Source organism: Pteropus vampyrus, unplaced genomic scaffold (genome assembly GCF_000151845.1).
Source record: "Pteropus vampyrus isolate Shadow unplaced genomic scaffold, Pvam_2.0 Scaffold129, whole genome shotgun sequence".
In the NCBI taxonomy this organism is placed as follows: domain Eukaryota; kingdom Metazoa; phylum Chordata; class Mammalia; order Chiroptera; family Pteropodidae; genus Pteropus; species Pteropus vampyrus.
Window position 1 is genome coordinate 3,050,773 of NW_011888910.1, and position 22,616 is coordinate 3,073,388.

At 37.0% G+C, this 22,616-nt stretch overlaps 1 protein-coding gene and 1 pseudogene across 3 annotated transcripts in view; one reads left to right on the forward strand and one right to left on the reverse strand.

Annotated features, from left to right (window-relative positions):
* LYRM4 (LYR motif containing 4) overlaps positions 1–22,616 on the forward strand; it is a 140,230-nt gene that overhangs the window by 9,676 nt on the left and 107,938 nt on the right. The window lies entirely within an intron of this gene.
* Positions 4,085–4,203, reverse strand: LOC111744207 (annotated as a pseudogene).

Genomic DNA, 22,616 nt, shown 5'->3' on the forward strand with positions numbered 1-22,616 from the left:
TAACCTATACTGCTAGCATGTACAGTCATCTACTGGCAATAACATTATTTCCCTAGTAATTAACTTTAATCCACAGTGAGTTTGAAAAACTTTATATATTTCAGGTATATAACCAACACCAGAGATTGTTTCTCTGCATCCTTCTAACCCTAGGGAATAAGAGGGAATTCAGTGTTTATTTTTACTGTATCCTCCATTTTTTCTTCTTTAAAAATGGAGGAAAGAGTTATCACCTTTCACCACAGCCTGTTTTCATTTTGCAATTCCTTTGTATTTTTATCTGCCAGCCTAAAAACAGATGTGTTTAAAATATTGGAACCTAAGAGAATCTGGTTGATTTCTTTTCTATTCTTTAAGTCTTTAACATGCACAAGAGAATGGGAACTGTGGACAACAGGATTAGAAACTAGCATTTTGTGCAGCACAGTCACACAGATCTTTGGAATCCTGAATGTCTGCCTCAGGGATGGAGCAGTGTGGGTGAAAGCAAGCTAGAGGAAGAGGTAGGACACCAGGTCAAATGTGGGGAGCGGACCAAGAAACTTAGAGTTTGCCCTTGAAAGATTCGCTGGTCTCTACTCTATTTTGAGTACTTTAAGAGTAAAAATCCCGCCATCTTAATTTTTTTCTTTAATCTCCTACTGCTTTTGCCTACAGTAGGGACTAATAAATCCAAGCAAGCCAGCATATTTTTAAGTGGGAGAATTTGCATATAAAGGCTTTGTAATCTGTAAAGCACTTTCAAATTAAGACAATGATAATGTGGTTGGGAGCCTTTGAGTTTGTATTATTTAGGTTGAAATAACCTTTGTTATGACTTTGCTTAGGTGAAGAGCTCTATTAGAATCCCCAATACAGGGATCTCCTGCTTCTGGAAAGTTCAAATTACACCACTTTGCTTTTTACCATTTTTGCCAACCGAAGAAATTGGAAGAGGATTTTTCACTTTTACCAAAAAAAAGGCGAAAAGCGTGTTGAGCGTTTGTTTTGCAGTGAACCTCTATATAGGCAGCGCACACTAGTAACAGTGAGAGTGGTACCTCCAGAGCTTTGAGCTGTGTCTGTGAGCATCTGGGCTTTAGGTCGATTTATTTTGTGCATCTGTTAGCAAGATATGTCCTAAGATATCAGAAAAGCCTGAGATCTTGTAAGGGTGTTAACACTTAGCATAAAACAATGTAATTAAGCATTTAGATCATGGTGAATGAAATAAGAGACATTGTGTGTGCATGTGTTGCATTTTGGCTGGGAATGCTCAAAAAATTTTCCATGTAAATTAATAGTACTTGCTTCTTTGCTTTATGCCATTCTAGCTTATGAAAGATTTCCATAGAAACGCTCTACTTTTGAATAGTGGGAGAAACCTATATTCCTGAGTCAGACCACTGTCACGCATCGTTATTTTATAGTATATCACCAACACAATAACTGCCAGTTATCTCCAGTGCCTGTTTTCCTCTTGTTGATTCTTGTGGACAGTAATTTTTTGACAAAAACATTGATATATAACATATGCCTGCAAGCCATATTAATTTAATTAACAAATATTTATTGAGCTATATGCCAGGCCTGGTGCTAGGTGATAGGATACAGCAAAGAATAAAATTTATCAGTTTTATTCGTGGAACTTTTATTCTAGTAAGATTGTGTTATAACAAAAGCCTTCCAATACTTTAGATTACTAAATCCACTGGAAGTAGTGGTCTCAAAGATACCTTTGTTTTACCAAGTCCCACTTGGCTGAGGCTAAATTGCAGTTTTATTCCAGGGATCAAAAGCACTGAGAGAACTAGTTTCATTCAAATTTTGATGGAAACTATCATAATGTTAATAAAATCTGTCCTTGCCTCTGAGGCTATTTACTGCCTTAGGGATATGTGTTCCATATTCTCAAAGATCCTTCAGTGTTTAGGGGCAAAGAAGAAGAAAGGAAGGCTCCAGATTGAATTAACATTGATTGGTCACACGCTGTATATTAAAAACTATATATTATCCACTTAAGTGTGCATTACCTTATCTAATATAGAATCACTATGAAATAAGTATTATTACTCCATTTTACAATTACAATAATAATCACTCATTTTTTACTTCAGCATTTCCCACAGGCTAGACATATGTTAGGCCTTTCCTCACATTATCTTATTTAATCATAAAAACTCTATGAAACAGGTTCTTCTAATTTCCCCCATTTTGCAAATGAGGAAGCTGCAGCGCATAGAATTAAAGTAGCAATCCTAAATAATACAGCTGGTGTGGAGCTAGGTTGACACCTGAGTCCGACGCTAACACGTTTCCCATGTCCTGTGTTGACTTGGGGCAGGTAACCCTCTCTCCCTCCACCTGCCTCCACAGGAATATCATCTTCACCCTTCTTTCCCTGGCATGCAGGACACCACTGTCTCGGGTCTCCTTCCCACTTGCTAACACCCCTCCTTCTGCCTCTCTTCCCTCAATATGAGAGATCTTTATTTTACATCTTCACCTTCTCACGCTCTTCCTACTTGCACTCATCAATTGCAGCTTCAACCCTGTGTTCCCTGATGATTTGCCCCTTGGTCTCTTCTTTCCCCTAGCCTGCAAACCCTTCTTTCCAAGGGCCTTCTTCATTTTCTGAGTATGCTACCAAATTGAGTGTGTCTGAACTAAAACTCTACATCCCTTCCTAAACCATTCCAGCCCTCCCAGCAAACTTGACCCTCCTGTATCCTCTCTCATTGGATCTTCAGCTTCAAGCTGGAAATCACTTCACTTTTTCTCTTTACCATAGTCATTTGTCCTTGCCCAGAGGATTCTCTCTCACATATTTCTCTTACCAGAAGAAATTGTGTGTCCCCACAGTGGTCGCTTTTGTTAACCCTCATCAATTTCTGTTGGGATTTTTAGAACAGCCTTCTGCTGACCTCTGCCTCCAAGTCTTAGTTCTACCAAGCATCTTTCATGTTGCCACCAGAATGTTTTTCTAAATCCCAAATCTGAATATGCCACTCTGAAGTCAGACATTTAAAAGTAGCTCAAAGGGTTAACAGAAACAGCAGTCTTCCTTTATTTTTTTATTCCTTAGTTTTTTATTTTTATTTATTTATTTTTAATCCCCCCTCCCCCACACACACACACATATGCACTTCCACCCCTGACCTACCCCACACACACACACACATATGCACTTCCACCCCTGTTGCCATCTCTCCTTAAGGACTGGAACTCTGAAGGTGGGATGTCCCCCTCCCATGCACCCACACACACACATATGCACTTCCACCCCTGTCCTATGGATGTTCTCATCTCTCCTTAAGGACTGGAACTCTGAAGGTGGGATGTCCCTCTCCCATGCACTCACATAGCACACACCCGGGGCCTGGCACACCCAGTAGGCCTGGTGCACCCAGGGTACAGGCCGTAGCTCCGCTGGGGCTTGAACCCAGGACCTTCTGCGCGTAAGGCAGTCGTGCTAACCACTACTCTATAAAACCACCCTGTAATTCTTCCTTTAGAAGCTTAAAGTTGTCAAGAAAATTTGACTAGAATAAATAAGTGCTGAATGAGAGCCCAGTGAATATGAGCTATAGTCTGGGACTATGAATAACTATGTCCAAGACGTTATTATGTTTATGTATATCAAATATGTTGAATTTGCTTGTAAAATTCTGATATTCAAATAGATTAGTTTTCTCCTGTTGGAAATGCTAAAAATTGACCCTGAGTCAAAATTTGCATTTGCTTCCTATCATGTAGAAGTTTTAGCAAAATAAAACAGGATCATAAAATTAACATTTTATTGTTCTTCAAAGATCTGTATTCACTTTGCTACTCTCACTGAATTAAATTACTGTTAGTTATTTGTTTACATAAGGAAAAGAAAAAGCCAGTAACCTGACTGAGTAAAATATGGATTATTTATAAGGTCCTTGGACTTTGTCTTATTTAAATGCCTATGAATTTGCTAGCTGACTTAATATCTTGTGCCTATGTGAGTTTGGGTAATCAACGATGTCTTTTTACACACAAATCTTCTAATAAGAAATTTTTTTATAGTCTTTATTTTTCTATTTATTATTTTTTTTTAATTTTTTATTTTTTTTAATGCCTACAGCACCTGGTCTTCCTAGGTGGTCTCCCATCCAGGTACTAACCAGGCCTGACTCTGCTTAGCTTCCAAGATCAGACGAGATCCAGCATGTTCAGAGTGGCATGACTGTAGACAGAAAAATTTCATTTTTAGCATGAATATAAAATTACCCTATAGAACTTGTCTTGAATGACTAACTTCTCTTTAATACTATCATTTTGCTTTATTGTGATTAAATTAAATTTCCTTGAACTGGCCTTAGAACCTTACCATCTTTTAATGTTCTTGTTCCAAATTCTGAATCAATTAATAAATTTTGGAACCCCATCCTTTCTCAAATAAATTGAAAAGAAGCTACATTTAATTTTATTCTCAACTTATTTTAATGGTTTTTAAGCAGGGACTCAGGATTATGTGTTTGTGTTTTAAGTGAGAAAATCAGGAAAATATGCATAGGAAAACCAAAATGAAACCTGGAATGAAGTTAACAAACAAACTGAGTGCTTAGAACATTTCACAACCAGGAAAACAGCCTTGGGTCTGGCTCTGAGCTTCCGAATAGCCTATGGAAAAAGAGGACATGACTAGTTATATGAGTCACAGTGTCCATAAGATAAATGCAGCCGGTTGCTTAGAAGCACAACTCTTCCTGCTACTAAAACCCAAGAAATTCCTCTTGTGGCTCTTCATGAAGGGCAACATCCTCAGCAAAAATAAAACCAGTTTCAAAGGGCACTTTCCTCTGGCATCTTACAGTGTTGGATGACAATAACAAGCCCAAAGTGAATCAAGCAGTTCTTCAAGAGACCGAGATTACGGGTCCCTGGTGCAACCCACAGACAAGGTTTAGAGTATCCAGAGAAATAGAGGACTTGCCTTTTTACCCAGTCCTCTGTAATAGTATGTATTTCAGTCAGAGTTTTGATAGGTTTTGAACAGCAGTGGATGTAAAGTTATATTCCCAGATAAGATCTAGACTGAGTAGAGAACAAAAGCTTTAACTTTACCTGGAGAGGTTTACCATGAAAAGAGCTGGAGACCCCTAAAGACTTCGGATTCACTCTAGCTTGAAGCCTTACACTTCTGTATCTTACGACTTTTTTAGGGGCCTGTTATAACAGAACATCTGTTTTAAACAAAATAACTTTCAGATGAGACATTCAAATAAATTGTTTTTGAAATAGACCCCTATGTAACTAAATCGGTTTATTCTATAGGGTTAGTTTGAGCTATGAACCACTTAACATGTGCCAAAAATTAAGACTTCGGTTTCAGAAAATTTTATCTAAAGCTAATTTTCAATATAAATTTTTTTTTAATTTTGAGCTTAGAGCCATTATCTATCAAGACCACTCTTCTTGTTTATTAAAACCTCAATATCTGCATGCAGGAAAATGGTTTTCTCTCTGTACTCTCGGAAAGAAATATTTGACTATACTTTGTTCTCAGATGATCATAGTTTTGTCGACGTAGTTTCCCTTAGAATTTAAGGTTTACACAGGAACATTTTTTTCCCAAGCCAATATATTACATATACTCATCATCACAAAAGTAGTGAGAACATTTTATATTTTCAAATTTTTTCCATAGTAGTTAGTAAACACTTTTTCTTTCTGTTGAAACTACTTTGTAACCAAGTAAAGTTTAGACACAGGTAAAAGCACAGGCTTTGAACTATGTTCTTAAAACTAATACAACCAGATTATTTTTCTGTCTATTCAAAAGTAACTTACCTCCACATACTTTTTTTTTTCTTTTTTTTTTACCCCCTCTTTAGTTCCCCCCACACACACACACACTCTCTTCCACCCCTGACCTATGGATGTTGCCGTTTCCCCTTGAGAATTGGATCTCTGAAGGCGGGCGTCCCCTCTCACATGCTCATGACATGCACCCGGGGCCTGGCACACCTGGCGCACTCGGGGGGCCTGGCGCACCCAGGGTATGGTCCATGGCTCCACCTGGGGTGCGAACCAAGGACCTTCTGCGTGTAAAGCAGACGTACTAACCACTACACTATGGAGCCACCCCCATTACCTCCACATACTTAATGTTGCAGGAGTAAAATTGTGATGATCAATTGTGTGTTCAGATACCTTATACCTCACAAAACAAATGTTGAGATATAGTTTGCTAGCAATTGGAGACGTGTAAATTATTTCCAGGACTGTCTAATATTAATAATTTGCTATAATGATTATTAAATGAATAATAAAGAAAAAAATGTAGTAGGTGAAAGGTAAAAATATCTAAAGTTGCTTGTTAGGTTAAAAAATTAATGACTATTGATATATATAATTCTTCTAGCTAAATGTAATTGAATTTTTATTCCTGTTGGGATAATCTTACATTTGTCATTGGGTCACGGGTTTTTGTGGAATTTTCTGTTTATTTCTTTTCTAATTAAATAAAAATTTTCAATTCAACGGCAGTTACAGAGTACCTACTATGTGCAAAATGTACTATGACCTGTGGGGAGGCAAAGATGAACAGGGCCCAGCTTCCTGTCTTGAAAAAATGAAGAACGTAGAAGACCTGTGTATAAATTCTAGCTTACAGGTCAACCAGCAGTACTAGGAAGATAAGTGGTGATGCTAGAAGTAAAGTGCTACAGGACCTAAAAGGTGGAAGGTGGTCTGGGAGTGGGGTTGTCATGCAGTGGTAGGGCACAGGAGTTGGATGTTTCATTACTGGAAACTAAATTTTGTTTATGGGCTATAGTACTGAAACTACAACTTTACTGTGAAAGTGTTTTCCTTCTTCCCTAATTTAGCTGCTAAATATTACCAGGTAACTCTAGCCTGTATTGAGAGCCTCGCATTTTTAAAAAGCAGTCTCTCTTTCCCTTTTTACTTCCTTTAAAACTTTGTATTCTTTCTTCCATGTTTTTCTCTTTCTTTTTCCATATATCTTCTCAGTCATATAGAATATGGGAGTTTGAATTCTAAAATTATCATTGGTCTTTGCTGAATGGCTTCTCCACTTTGGCACAATTCTATCCATCCTTCAAAGATGTCCACCTCCCTAGAAAGACTTCCCAAACTCCAGGCTGAATTACTCTCTTCGTCCTCGCTCTGAGTACAGAAGATACAGTAATTTATAATGTGTCTCCAATACCGAGAGCTTTGTAAAGCCTTGACCTGTTTCCATTTAAATCTTTAGTACCTAACACAATATCTGGTGGCCAAATAGGTAAGTGTATGAGTGAACAAATAAATGAGCCAATGATTTTCCTTTGAGTAATAAGTACATTTCACCAAAGATTTTCTCTACATCTCAGGATATCAGATACAAAATAGGATACTTTTAATTCACAATGAAGGTTCCCCAAAAACTAACACTTCAGGTATAAAGCAGTGCTAAATGTAGTCTTAAGTAACAATAAGAGTTTTCATTTTGTTGTTTGTTTTTAACATTATGATAAAAAATATATAGTACAAGCTGTTGTAAGAAATATGACTTGAAATTAGAGTCAGATTTTCGACCACTCTTCTTTAAGCAAAGTAAGATGGTTAATAACAGTGAAGGAGTGAAGGAATAAGTTGGGGAAAGAGCTATATAGGTCAGCCAACCTGATAAAGGATACTCTAGTAAGACTACGTTCTGCATCCATGGGGCAGTGTCTTTTTGAAGCCACAGCTGCCCACAATCCTGAGCAATCCCACAGACTGCTGTAGGGGAGGAATAACTTTTCCTCTGCCCTCTTACATTCTGTGCCTGGAGCCTTTGAAATGAACTGTTAAAAGATTAACAGGAGAAAATGCATATAAATTTAATTTCGTGTTAATATTTTTATGTGGCTAGGGGATGAAGGCTTCATATAAAAGTGAAAACCCCAAAGGAAAAGTTAGACTGGGAGACTTATATGTCATTTTAACAAACGGTTATTGATAAATTGAGGGGACGTGACTAGGCAAAGGAAAGAGGTTTGGGCACTTAAGAGCAGGATAGTGTAGGAAATGGACTAGGAAAATATGGGGAAAATTAATAGAAGATAAGAGTTATTTTAGTACAGTTTGTGCAGACTCATCTCAGCATAGACTCCTCATCTCCAGTGATAAGAATTCTCTCTTCTTTCAGGCACCAGAAGGACAACCATTTTTCACAAGAAATTCATGCCCCGTTTTTAGGCAGAAAGGAGGAGGGTAGAGAGCCCTTTCTGCATTTGCTGTTTCTCAGTTGCCTTCAGCGCAAAATACCAAATGCCATAGTGGCATATTCCCTTCTTTATCATGATCTGACTTTGGACTTGGCTATGGGATCTGTTTGATAGCGTACCTTTGGGGACAAGGGGTAGGGAATATATTGAAGATCACTGCAATAACTAATGGGAGCTCGCACATCTAAGAACAAGTGACGGCACTTCTTAGACTGTGTTGCTAGAGTTAAAGGAGATAACAAAGCTGTGCCTGGTGTATAGTAAGCATGCTGCATCAATTAGCTATTGTTGGGAGAAGAGCATTTGAGGTTGACTGTGATGCTCTGGAAATAGCCTTTAATGAATGAGGACTTACCTTTAGGAACTGTTGCCACAAGACCCAGGACCTGCATGTTCATCCTCCAGCCTCTGCTTGGGTAGAAGACCAGCATTTCCCAAAATGTAATGGGTGTTATTGACAGTGGACAGAGGTTCTGAATTTGGGTGCCTAACTTTCTCTTCTCACATTTCAGAGTTTCTTCACTAGCATTTTCACATAACACATGTCGGGAAAGGCTGGTCCATGTGTCAAATAGGATTTTCACCTGCTTTAGCTCTTGACAGCACAGCTAGGCAACTGGAAGATCTGATGCACATCTTCCAGATCACCCATTTTATGCCCCACTGTTGATTATATAATGAGACCTTATTTCTAGAAAACACACATTTGCAAAAGAATGCAGTGAGGAGAGCTTCCCGACTGAATCTCAGTGTGTGGCCTGATAGGCTAGGGCTTCTCTTTTTGTGTTAATTCATTTCGTTAAATATAGTTTATCACACTGGTGTGCCTTTTAATGCAAGGTGGACAATTTAAAATTTTTAGTAGGTAGTTAAAGAAGATGGAACTTATTTAAGTTAGTCTGCCCTACATTAAAATAATTGTTAAATACTCATGTCGAACTTGCCATTTGTTTATTCTGGACAGGGCTTATCAGATCATTGAATTACAAGACTGAAGCCAAATACTTTCGTGCTCTGAGCATTTATGTATATTGAAAAGTCAGCCTTAGATTTAGGCCAAGAAGTATAAGTTTCATGCAACTCAGAATGAAAGTGTGTTGCAGATTTCTGATCCCCGAGGTTTTTTTGTGCTAAAATTAAGTAGCGGTGAGTAAAGCCCTTCATATTTTACCAGTTAGCCCTGGTATATACATAGTTATGGTCAGCATCCAGTTGCTGGAACCTTGGACCTAAGCGGTTAGATGAAGAATATCAAATTTCAAAAGAAAAAAATCCAGTGAGATATATTATTAGCAATGCAGTGCATTCTTCCCCTGCCCTTCTTTACACTCTGTAAGTATCCTGGCTCCTGTAAATGAAATGACTCAATTGCATTTCTTTTCCATGTCTTCTAACCAAGGCATGCTCTTAAGTATCCAGAAAGTATCACCACCTTTGAGAATCATTGGTATCCCAAGAGAATTTCCAAGAGCTAGGCCATCCGGTCAAGCAGGCAGTTTTGGCACAGGAGTTCAATGTACTGATCATAAACATGGAAGGTTACAAGGATAGCCTGTGGCCAGGTTCCCTGAGCCACAGTATGCCCTAAAGGGAGAGATGTAATATGCCCACAGGTAAAGACTCCTATCGCCAGTTCTATGGCAGAATGAGGAGAGTTTTATGTTAATCATCAGAGTTTATTTTAAGACTGCATTTTTTTAATTGACCTACCACGTATACTTTTCTTTTTTGTTTTGGCAGATAAATGCCCAGTGTTGTTCTATTATTATTTAGTCAGTATTAATATGGAAAAGTAGTATGATAAACAGTATCAGAATTTTTAAATGCAAATGTTTGCTCAATTTTCTTCAGCCTTAAAGTTTTCAAGTTCTTCAAAATAAAATTAAATCTTAACACACAAACATAACATGTTATAGAGATAAATAATGTAATGCATGGAAATATTTTGACCTACTTGGAAGAAAGACAAGTTATTTATATTGTAAATGCCCAAGCAAACAAACTTTGTTTTAACAAACTTTGTTTGGCACCCAGATCAAAAGAGCCATCCATTTAATATAGTGCCTGGTATTTCATGCCTCGTGCTACTTATGACATCCCAGGAGATACAGAAGTTAATTGCGTTTTTAAATTCATAGAATTTTAGACTTGACAAGACTTTAGATGTGTCTGTTCTCCATGAAAGGCAAAATTAAAGCTTTCCAAAGGGGCTATCAGATTTTGTCAGTAAATCCAGGGTTTTGATTAATGTGTTCATTTGCATGAACTTACATATAGAGTGCAGAATACTTTAACTCCGAGGAGGCAAAGTTAGCTAATGGGCTCCCTTGCCCTGGATTCAATCTAATATTCAGGAAGTGAGGGAATATAGACCCAGCTTATGCCTCGCTGTCCATTCAAAGCCAGGATGCTGAAGGGAAGTTCACCAAGATTTTGACCGAACTTTGCACCTGCGGCCTTTTTTATTTCCCTCCTGGTTTCTAGTTTTCTTGAGGATGTTACTATATACCTGAAATATTTTTATGTAGATTGTTTTTCCTTCTGAATAATCCAACAAATATTCTGTGGTTCATACATTCTAGGAAAGGGGAGGGAGAATTGCTTTGCATATTTTTTTCCACTATGTGAATTACCCTTAAGATTATATTGATCACAGCTAATGACTTACCTGTGTCCCCTGTCCTTCCTTTCTTTCTCATTTATTCTTGCTGGTTACTAATGACAGGAGGAAAGAATAAGAGGCATTTTACTGGCTCCTTTGTAGCAGCACTGATAGGAAATTTTAATGATGAAATTTGAGTTTAATGATCAAGAGGAATTTCCATTGTTCATACTGTATTTTCCCCCGTAAAGTGAAAAATCCAGAATTAATTGAATATTCTACCATAGATAGATACTGTCCATAAATTTTAAATCATTTAAAGGTCACGTTTTACATTGACTAGTTCATACTATAACTTTAAACTAAAAATTTTTAAATTATATTCTATAACCTTTTAACCCTATTACATGATGAAAGCTTGAACTTGCTTTTTTGATACTGGGTCAAGCTCATTTCTAGTGTCGGATGTGTGTGTGGAGGGGAAGACGCCAGAAAATTCCATCCCTGCACACAGAGTAATAGTGATACTTTTAAAAGAAATATGGCCACTCCATAAGAAGAGGCTATGTAGATATGAGAACAGTCAATACTTGAGTATTATCTTTGTTTTTCCCCTCACAGGAGTAATTTGAAGGACTCCACAAATGAAGGACGTGTTCATCTTTTAGTCTAGGAGTATGTGAGGACAGGACTTTGAATCTTAGCTGCAGCCACCAACTCTCAGATTCCAACTTGCAGGGTACTGCACTATCTAAAGAGCCAAGTATAAAACCAAATAAGAGAGAAGCCAGGACTTCATCACTGCTTGATCAGTATGCCTTTCTGCAAAACAGCTAAACAGTGTTTTATACATGGCCTTTACTTTGTGTGTGTGTGACTTTTTCTTTTTATTTTAATTAGTTTCAAGTATACAGTACATTGGTTAGACATCTATATAGTTAGTAAAATGATCCCTCCAATTGCTCCCTCCCTCTCCTAACCCTCCACCTAGCCAGTGTATCAGTGCTAATTGTATTCCCTATGCCATGCTCCTCATCCCCGTGACCATCCATCAGCTACTAATTTGTACTTCTTTAACCCTTCACCCCATTCTCCCAGCCTCCCAAAACCCTCTCCCCTCTGGCCATCACCAAATTGTCCACTATATTTGTGAGTCTGTTTTTGATTAGTTTGTTCTTTTTATTCCTTAGATTCTGCATATAACTGAAATCATACAGTGTTTATCTTTCTCTGTCTTACTTAAATACCTTCTAGGTCCATCAAAGCAATATCTTTTTCCATCCCCTTCCTTTTCATATGTAAAGATATTGCTTTCTTATCCTTTCAGCCACTCTATCTTTTGGTTAGAGCACTTAATTCTTTTCCATTTGAGGTACTTGTTGCTAGGAATATAGTTATTACTATTCTTTAATCCTATTTTTGATACATGGTTTTTCTTCTTAAAGAAGTCCTTCCAACATTTCCTGTAATCTAGCTTGGTGGTGATAAATTCCTTTAACTTATTTTCATCGGGAAGCTCTTTATCTGTCCTTCAACTCTAAATGATAGCTTTACTGGATAAATTATTCTTCATTGTAGATTCTGGGTCCAAATCTGTCGAATACTTTTTACCAAGCCCTTCTGTCCTGCATAGTTTCTTTTGAGAAGTCAGCTGCCAGTCTTATGGGTGTTCCCTTATAAGTAATTCTTTCTTTTTTTCTTGCTGCTTTTAATATTCTTTCTTTGTATTTAAACTTTGGCATTTTAATTATGATGTGTCTTGGTGTGGACCTCTTTGGATCCCTGATTTTTGGAATTCTCTGAGCTTCCTAGGGTTTTATATCCATTTCCTTTACCAAGTTAGGGAAGTTTTCCATCATTATTTCTTCAAACAGCTATTCAACATCTTGATTTTCTTCACTTACACCGATCAGATGAATATTTGACGCCTGAATAGTGTCCCATATTCTCCTTAAATTATTTTTATATTTTATTCTGATTGAGTGTCCTGATTGGCTGTCCTGTACTCTAGGGCATTTGATCCTTTTCTTTATTCACTTTGTTTATTCCATTTAATATACTTCTCATCTCAGATAATGTGTTCTCCATTTCAGACTGATTCCCTGTTATAATTCCCATTTCCACTTCTATCTCTTTGTTAGAGTTCTCTACACTTCCCAAAAGTTCATTGAGCATCTTTATAACTAGTGTTTTGAACTCTGCATCTGTTAGATTACTTGACTCCATTATATCTAGATCTCTGTTCTGTTCTCTCATATGGTTTCTGCTTCTTTTTCTTCCCATTTTGGCTACCTTTCCTTGTCTGTTTCTATATATGAAGCAAAGCTCCTAAGTCTCCCGGTCTTATTAGTGTGTATTTGTGAAGTAGGTGTCTAGTGGCACAGTCCTGAGAAGGGTTCAACTGATGCCACATTTAGCCCCTCCCCCTCTACCCCTCTGGGGCCACGTGTTAAGATTCAGCAAGCAATCCACAGATGCTGTGCTTATAGTTGCCTTAAAAGGCCACACCAGAAACCGAGGTCAGCTGCCTCCACCAGTGTGAGTCTCAGCAAGGCACACCTGACTCACTAAGGATACACCTGGATGTGACTTGGGTGAGGGCCGAGTTATGGGAGATGGAGTTTCAGGAAATCCTCTGGGTGGAGTGACCTCTGTTATCCAGTTTGATGACATCACGACTATGGCGGTGCTGTGTCTGCACACTGGAAAGTGGGGGGGCTCAACAGGGAACAATGGATACCTCTGGAACTTCTGTACCGAGTGATTCTCGCCTCAGCCCTTACTCCAACAATGTCTCCCTGTAAATCCCTGGTGCCCCCTGCGCGCAGCCTAATCAGCACTGGTGCTCAGAGCAAGCAGGTCCATCGCCACAAAAATCTGCTTGTGTACACAGCCCCTTTAAGAGAAGTCTGATGGCTGCTGCTGCCACTACCACAACCTCCGTCTCACTCAGCCGCTTGGGACTGGGCAGTCCCGCATCCTCATCCCATCCTACCTTCTGCTGTTTCAGGGTGCTTTCTTGGATTTCTCCCTAGTTATATGGCTTCTTCATCTCGATTCCAGGCACTTTTTCCTTGCTGCTGCTCATTGTTTCCATCACAACTTTGATTTGGTCACCAGAGGGATGAACAGAGCTTCTATCATATACGCCATTTTTTTTTTCTCTATCCCATGGCCTTTACTTTGATAAATTGGTTTACACTTTGAAAAATCGCGTTTTCAACAAAATGTCAGTGACTGAGGATAGATCCAAGCAATAATTAGAAGTTCAATTTTGATGAATTGTAGGTTAAAGATCTTAAATGTTTTCAAGCATGAAAAAAGAAACTTAGAAATGCTCCTGAACTTTTCTCTAGAGCCTGAGGGGAGCATCTACTACAGGGTGCTTGTGCCTTTCTTTCTTTCCATTATTTTATTAGTTGGGTGGTTTTGTGTTTTTTTTCACCTAATACTTTTTTTTAAAAAACCCATAGAACCTTACCGAAAATCTGCAGTTACATAAAATCGTTTTTTAGGGCTTGGTGTTTTGAATATACTTTCTCTTGTTTGTACGTAATTTTCATGTATGTAATTTTAATAGATATTTACCATAATTTCTTTGACTGTTATTGCACATTTAGATTAGGACTTGAATCCCACGGAGGGGACTGGGTTGGGGATGAGCCTGAGTTCTAGAAGTAGGGCTTTTGGAAGACTGTGACCATGGAGAAAGAAATTCCTAGTGCACCTCCTTTGAGCCCTGGAAAGTTTTTTTTCTCTCTCTCTTTGCCGTTCTTTTACACTTACCTGTCAAAACTACAACTGTGGATTTACACAGACGTCTGTCTTTCTGTAACTACACCTAGAGAAAAATCACCCAGTTTGGCAAGTTGGTGTCACCATACTGGATTACCAACCTAACTGGCCCTTCTCATCGGTGGGGAAGTTCTGGAGTCTGCTCATGCTCTCAGTTTCTGAAATGGTTGTTTTAAAACCCTCTTCACAAACAGCCAGTCCTCTTTACTCTTTGTTTTTCTCATAATTGTGTTTCCTGATACAAACCCCAGAAGCCATAACATAAAAGAACAAACTCAGTTGCCTTAGCTAATTCCACTGATTTTATTTTTAATTTTTTGACACATTTTTAAATACCTTGCTTCCTGTATTCTCATCGGATGCTATTTTGCCATTCTAAAATGTTAAATGTTTTTACATTATTAAACTGCTTTTATTTCATTACTAATAAGGCTATGTAAGGCACTAATTTTCATCTGAGTATGGCTTTGAATACATTCCACAGATTTTACGCGTTATCTTTTTCATTATTTTAAAAACATTTTCTTATGTAATGAACTTTTTTTTAGGCCCAATTATTATTTTAGTGTTTTTCCAAAAATTTAGGGGTTTTTTTCTCTATGCACTTACTACAGTATAGCTAATAAGTATATGCTCTTGTTGTTCTTGCCGGAGTTACTGAGGACATCCTAACTGCTAAATTCACTGGGTCTTTTTTCAGCCTTTGTATTATCCTTTCCAGGAATTGTGACAATCTTATCTATTCTCTGCTTATAAAGTTTGCCTTCTTATCTCCTGTCTTTCCTGCTTCTACTCTGACCCCTCTGCCATCTCTTAATTATTAGTATTATTTCTCCAGGGCTCTATCTAAGGCTAGCTTCTCTTTTCATTTTACTGCTTTCCTGGAACAACCTCATCTGTCTGCACAGTTTTGCCTCACTCTTCCTTGTCAATAATTTTTAAATTTATTGCCAGCCTGGGCTTTCTCACCTGGGATTCAAAACCACATTTCTGGTAGCCCACAGGACATATCTACTTTGTTGTCCTGTTGTTGCCTCAGAATAACCTGTCTAAAAATAAACCTTTAGAACCTATTGTTTCTATCTACTAAAAACTTTATCCGTCCTTCCTCTTTCCCATGGCACTGCTTTAATTTAATTCCCTATCACATATCTCACTTGGCTGTATGTACTTATCAAAGTACGTTTCCTTTCCTAATCTCTACTCCCACAAATTGTACCTTTTCTGTTGCTGATGTTCATTGTGATATATTAGTAATTTTATTGTCACTAAGCACGTAAAAATTATTAAGAAGTAATAATTATAATATTTTAGAAAGGATAAATTCTAGTAATCAAAAGAATTATTGTTAACATGCTGTTATATGTCTTTGTAGTTTTTCTATACCTATATTTTCCATAATTGAGATTATCTTGAATATAAAGTTATATCCTTTATTTTAAAGAACTTTAGAGGTTATGGTTTGATTTATTTCAACATCTTTTACTAAAATAAATTCCAGAAAAATCAAAGACTTAAACATAAAAAGATAAAACAAAAGTTCTCAAGAATACATGGGTGAATTTTTTTTATGATTCACAGCACAGAAATCTTTTGTACATATGGTGTATAACCCAGAAGCCATAACAGAAAAATTGATACACTTGTCTACATAAAAACTGAACATTTCTGCATTACAAAAATACACAAACATCATAAACAAAGCCAAATGACAAACCAGGCAAAATATTGCAACTCTTCAAAAAAGGCCAGCTTCTTAAACACCTTCTTTGATAGGTCTTACAAATCAATCAAAAGGACAAATCACTGGGTTAAGAAAAGGCAAAGGATACAAAAGGCTTTAAACTTGTGAAAAGGTGTCAGTAGCATTGATCATAAGAAAAATGTAATTAAAAGTAAAATGAGATGCTGTTTTTCACCTGTTAGATTAGCAAAGATCAGAAAGTTTGATGACACATGTTGACCAAGGTGTTGAGAAACAGACATACTTATACATAGCTGGTGGATGCATGGATTGGTACCTCTACAGAGAATTTTGGCAACATTATATCAAACTATAAATATACATATCCTTTGCCCTACCAATTCCATTTCTAAGAATCGATTCCACAAAACACATGCGTGTGATGCTACAGTAAACAAGGATATCGATTACAGCATTATTTGTAATAGCAAGATTGGGAACAACCTACGTATTTGTTAACGAAGGACTGGCCAAACAACATAGTTCATCCATACAATGGAACACTATACAACCATTTATGCATCAGTTCCTTTCGTATCACTATGAAATGATAACTAAGATTCATTTTAATTGAAAAGTTAAATGTACACTGTGTTTAGAATGCTACCACTTGTGAAGTAAAAAATATACATACAGAGGTTTTAATATGAATCTAATTGTCTCGGAGACTACATTAGAAACTGCTAGCTCTGATTGTATCTAGAGAAGAACTAAAGGACAAGAGTGCGTTGTCTGAGGGACAGGAATGAGAGGTAGACGGATATTTCTCCTTATACCTCTTTATAACTTTGGCTTTTGTACTTGTGACTTTAAACTTTTTCAAACATCTATTTTAAAAGCTATATAATATAATTGTGTAGCCACCTCTCTATTATTGAACAGTTAGGTTCTTTCTATTTGTAATGCTTACAAATAATTCTAAAATGAACATCTTTCTTTATATATTTCTGTATATATTTGAGGTTATATCTGTAGGGTCACCAAAAGTAGACTTGGTAGATAAAAGATTATGATCATTATTATCTATTATTATGCTGTTTTCCCAAAAGAAGTAACAGCTCATACTCCCACCAATAGGATGTTCGTGCCCCTTGCTTTAAAAAAAAAAAAATCTGCTAATTTAATGGACAGAAAATTATACATTGTTTAAATGTGCATTTATTTTATTATGACTGAGACGGAACATTCATATATCTAGATCCATCTCTCTAAATTTAGTCACTCTTTATGCTCACTTGTTGGCTCTTGTTTCATGCCACTAACACATTCATTTATTGACTGTGGTCCTAATGTCTTTTTGCTTGATTTATTTATGCTATTTATATGCTAAAGATATTACTCTTTTGCCATATTTGTTTCTAACTGGATTAAGGACAAGTAGGAGTTAGCCAGGAAATCAAGCCGCACAGGATACTCCGTAGAAGGAGAGGGAAGCCTAAAGCAGAGAGAACTGAGAAAACTACAAGTCTTCCCACGTGGCTGGATTTGATGGTTCGTGTTGGAAGCAGTGCTTGATGAAGTGGGATTGATAAACAGAAGTATACTGTCCATGTTAATGCATTTGACCCTTATCCTGAAAATAATGGAATACCATTGGGGAATTGTAAACAGAGAAATATATAATCGGTTTTGTTTACAGCTGCCTCCAAAACTGAGAAGCTTGGGTCTCCAAAGTGAATTTTCTGATAGTAACTTCACTTCCTCACTACATAACCCTTCTCATTGGTCGCTGTCCTCCTTTCAAAACAAACTCAGTTATTTCACTTACTCTTACTGCTTATGTCAATAGCTTTTTCCTTCATAAAACTCTCAGCCACTTTTCTTAAGACACGCTTGGCTCTGGAACTATTTGTAGAAACACTTGAAGCAGTGCTGAGAGATAAAATGATCTTTTAAGTCTTTGTGATGCCAGAGACAATTTTTTTTAATGCCTTTTCAAATGAATAACAACTTGGCTTATACCAAGTACTTATCAAAGACTGGATAGAGTTTATCAGCCTCTGGAGGAGACATAGCTTGAAGTTGAAAATCACAGACTGTAGTCAGCTGAGTTTTAAACCTAGCTCTGCCACTTATTGGATGTGAGGTCTTGGCTTAAATATTTTAAATATCTTTGGGTCATAGTTTCTGAGGATTAAATGATATAATGTATATCTAGTACTTAGCACAATACCCTCTGCATGCTACCTGTGCTATAAATCATAGATATTATTTTGTTTTCCCTTTGGACCCTGAAAAAAGCACTACAAGTGACTGGAAAACAACCTTTTGTGGATTTTGAAAATAGAAATCCAAGGATATACCTATCTATATTCCATTCAATATCTGCTTCAAGTTCTTTCTTTATCTTAAAGTGTTTTTTCTCTGACCTTGGAGTTCAGGGCTTTATAAGTAAGTACCTTGGCATTATCCTCTGATTGTTGAATCTCAGCGAGTTCTCAATTTTTTATAATCACTTCTGGGACATTGTCTTCCATTATAACTTTAATTACCTACTCAGTTCAGTTTGTTCACGTCTGTTATTCATAGGTTATATACCTTTGCTTGTTCTGAAGGTTAGTTAATTTTGTTAACATTTTTCTCATCAACTCATTTAATTTTTCTGTTTTAGATTTCATTTTATAGTTTGTCCTCTACTCTGGTTTATATAAGAGTTAATTTTAACTTGTTTCAACTATGTGTATAATTATTCTCTAGCATTGCAGTTTGTTTTATGGGATTTTTTTCCCTCTTGCTTTTCTTAAGTGGGCAAATGTAATATAATTTGTATGCTATTTATGTTTTAATTTTCTTTAACAGTTAACTTATTGAGGAATAATTTAGATACACTAAAATGCATCCAGTTTACGTATACAGTTTAATATTTTGACAAAGATATAGGCCTGTGAAAAACACCCCAATCGAGACAAGAACTGTTACATTACCCCAAAAAAGTCTCCTTAGCCCCATTGTATTTACTTCGAATGGCTTCTGTTTCCTCTTTCATCTCTTTATACATAGATTTCAGCCCCCACCTGTCTCTGCAGCCAATAACCTTGTTGATCTCCACTGTATTCCTAGCACCTCGCATAGTGCTTACATAATAGACATTCAATACATATTTCTTCAATGAATTCTCATGGCAGATTTTGTAATCATTATCTTTCAGAGGTTATTTCAGTTTTTGTGCTGCAAACCCTTTTCATTTCTGTTTCAGTTATCTATCGTTGTGTTCTTATTGATTATTGGTATTTTTCTTGATGGTCTTTTTTATATTGTCTATGACATTTTGATAGGTTAATTTATCCAGTTAATATTTATTGAGCACCATCTCTGAGCCAGGCAGGCACACATAAATAAAATGATAATATTTTTATTAAAAATTATGATAATTTAAGTTACCTAAAATTGGTGGCCTGTGTATGCACTGAGTGGTAAACAAGAAAGATAAAAGTTCCTACTGTGTGGGATTTGCATTCTAGGAGGAACTCAAATTCATAAGGAAGATTTCTTCTGTTCCTCACTCTGTTATCTACCTAGAGTAATAATGACTTTCAAATTGTCCTTGAGCTTTCTCTCTGTTCATGTTACTATCCATTTTATTATACTCTGCATACATAAACACACATAATCCGAAGGCTGTTGCATGAGAGTTAAGAGCATGAACCAAGATTTGGACTGAGAATTTGAGAAGTGAAAGATGATTCAAAATGGATATAGAAGGTTGAATCGGTACGATCTTATAATTGATTGAATATAAGTAATTAAGGGAAAAGAAGGAATTTAGGATGAATTTTCATATGTCTGACTGGACAGTTGGCCATATAAAGATGCTCCTACGTAGGAAGGGAATACTGGCCATTGGGAGCAAAGGGAAAGGAAGGTGGTAACTTGAGTTTTGAAAGTGTTCAGTGGGAGAAACTGTAGTGAGTATGGTGGGTACCTTTTGTTGGCAAGTCCAAAAGCAATTGGGTTCTATGAATGTAGAACTCAGAGGTGTAGGCTAGAGAAAGATTGGGTAGCCAGTGCTGTATAATATATGATAGTTGAAACCTTGGGCACAGGTGCAATTCCTGGAGGAGATTTTATTAAAAGAGATACATTATGGATCTCTAGAGAATACAACATATAATAGGCAGCAGAATAAGATTAGCCACAAAGACGACTAGGTAAAAATAAGCTAGTAGATTTAAAGAACAAGAGAAGAAACCACCTCGCTATGGAAATCTCCATTCATGAAGCAAATGTAGATACCTCAGTAAAAGACTGCAAACACTGTCATCTATCTCATTATAAAAATTATTTACTTTAAAAGATTTCATTAAAAATCACGGTAATTTAAATTACTTTAAATTGGTGGCCTGAATATGCACTGAGTGCCTTTTAGATATTAAGGCTTGATGAATCTTGAGAGTCAACCTCAGGTTGGTGGAGGAAAGTTGACCTCAAGAAGAGGGTGGGCAACAGCATTGTGGGAGACATACATGTGGTTTTCTTAGGTAGCACAGCCTCATTGATGTGTAAGGCTAAACGGATGATCTGGAAGCAGCAAGAGAATCCATATTGGCACTACTGTAGAATCTGGAGGCATGGCAGAATTCAGCAGCAGCTTCTTCGTGGCTGTGAAGGAATCACTGTCTCCAGACATATGATGCATGTGAGTTAAGGCAAGTAGATGGAGGACAATTGCCTTTCAAGCAATTGAGGGAGGTTGCCCCAAACAGGCCAATAAAAAAGATTGAGTGGTTTTGTTACTGGGATGCTTCACTTGGGATTGGGGAAAAGAGAAAAAGGCACAGATGTTTTTACAGGAAGAATAAGCAGAAAAACTAGCATTGGGGTAGTGGCGAAGGATGACAGAAATGAGGGATAATACATCAGCTGGTTTCCAGACCACACCTTTTAGATACTAAAGCTAATGTGAGCCTCCAAGTGCTGGGGAAGCTGTGACTATTATAGCCTGCATGCGGCTGGCTGACAGTGGTTCTAGGAGAAAGCAAAGGAGGACTAGGACCTCAGATACTACAGAGCTTTCATTACCACCTGCTGTATTGCTTTGCTGCTGAAAATTGGAATGGTGAAAGAATCTCATGAAGGAGTTTGATCCTTGCAAGGGTGATAGGATAGCCAGTAGAATAACCTGTGGACACCTGGAGGTCTGATAGCAGAATGAAGGGCAAAGGTTGTGGTGGAGGAGAAAAACAAAGTGGAATCTCCTGCACAAGGAAACACTAAAACTCTGCAGTGCTCAGGAAGATGAAGAGCAGTGATTTTGTGAGCAGCACAGCTTTACTGAGTCTGTGAATGCCGTCTGCTTGCTCATAGTTTGTAGCTGTTGCTGTTCTGTTGCTCTTAATATGTTAATTTTTCATGCCTTAACTTCAAACAGCATCTGACTCACATTAGGATCATTCTAATGTAAGGCATTGTGTAGCAGCTGGCTGCCAGTTTCATTGCAGCATCTGCACATTTTTCTTTGAAATGTTCTTTCTCAGTAATACAGTCAAGAAGCTGATAGCCAGAATATGTTCAAAGATAAATGATTTACCTTAGTAGCAGTGAAAAAAAATGCAAATGATAAAAATCAGGGCAGGGGCAAGATTGAAATAATCGGTTGATGGCCCTCTCCTACAAAATGCGAAAATTCAGCCAGGTTTGTGACTACTGCCTTCACAAAATTATGATATATTTAGTTGTATGATTTGAAATAAATCATACAAAAAATTATTTATGCAGTAGTAGTTTTATCCTTATGAACCAATGAAATCTCTGTTCTAAGGGCAAAGGAAAACACCTTGTGTTTTAGATGGTGGAAGAGAAGAAAGAATGAGAAAGAGCAGAGGGAACCATTACATCATTCACGTCAAAGGGGCATACAAAATTTGAACACCTTTGGATACCTTTAGACATGTTTAATTTGAAAATCTAGAATTTAATTCCTTGAGATATGGACTTTGGAGATTTGGAGAGAACAAGAATACACAACAATATTTAGAACGTTGGACCTTGAGTTCAGTTGATATAAATTGTTGAGTATCTTAAGCTATTTTTTTATTCATATCTCAATGTAGTTTACATTTGTATTTCTTTTATGAGTGAAGCTGACTATACTTTCATCTTTATATACTATTTGTATATTATTTTCTGGGAATTGTCAGTTCATATAGCCTTTGCTTTTCTCTTGGGTTATTGGTATTTTTCTTTTAATTTCTTGTGGCTCTCTAAATGTTAGAAGAATTATACATTTGTGATACGATTTTCAAAAATA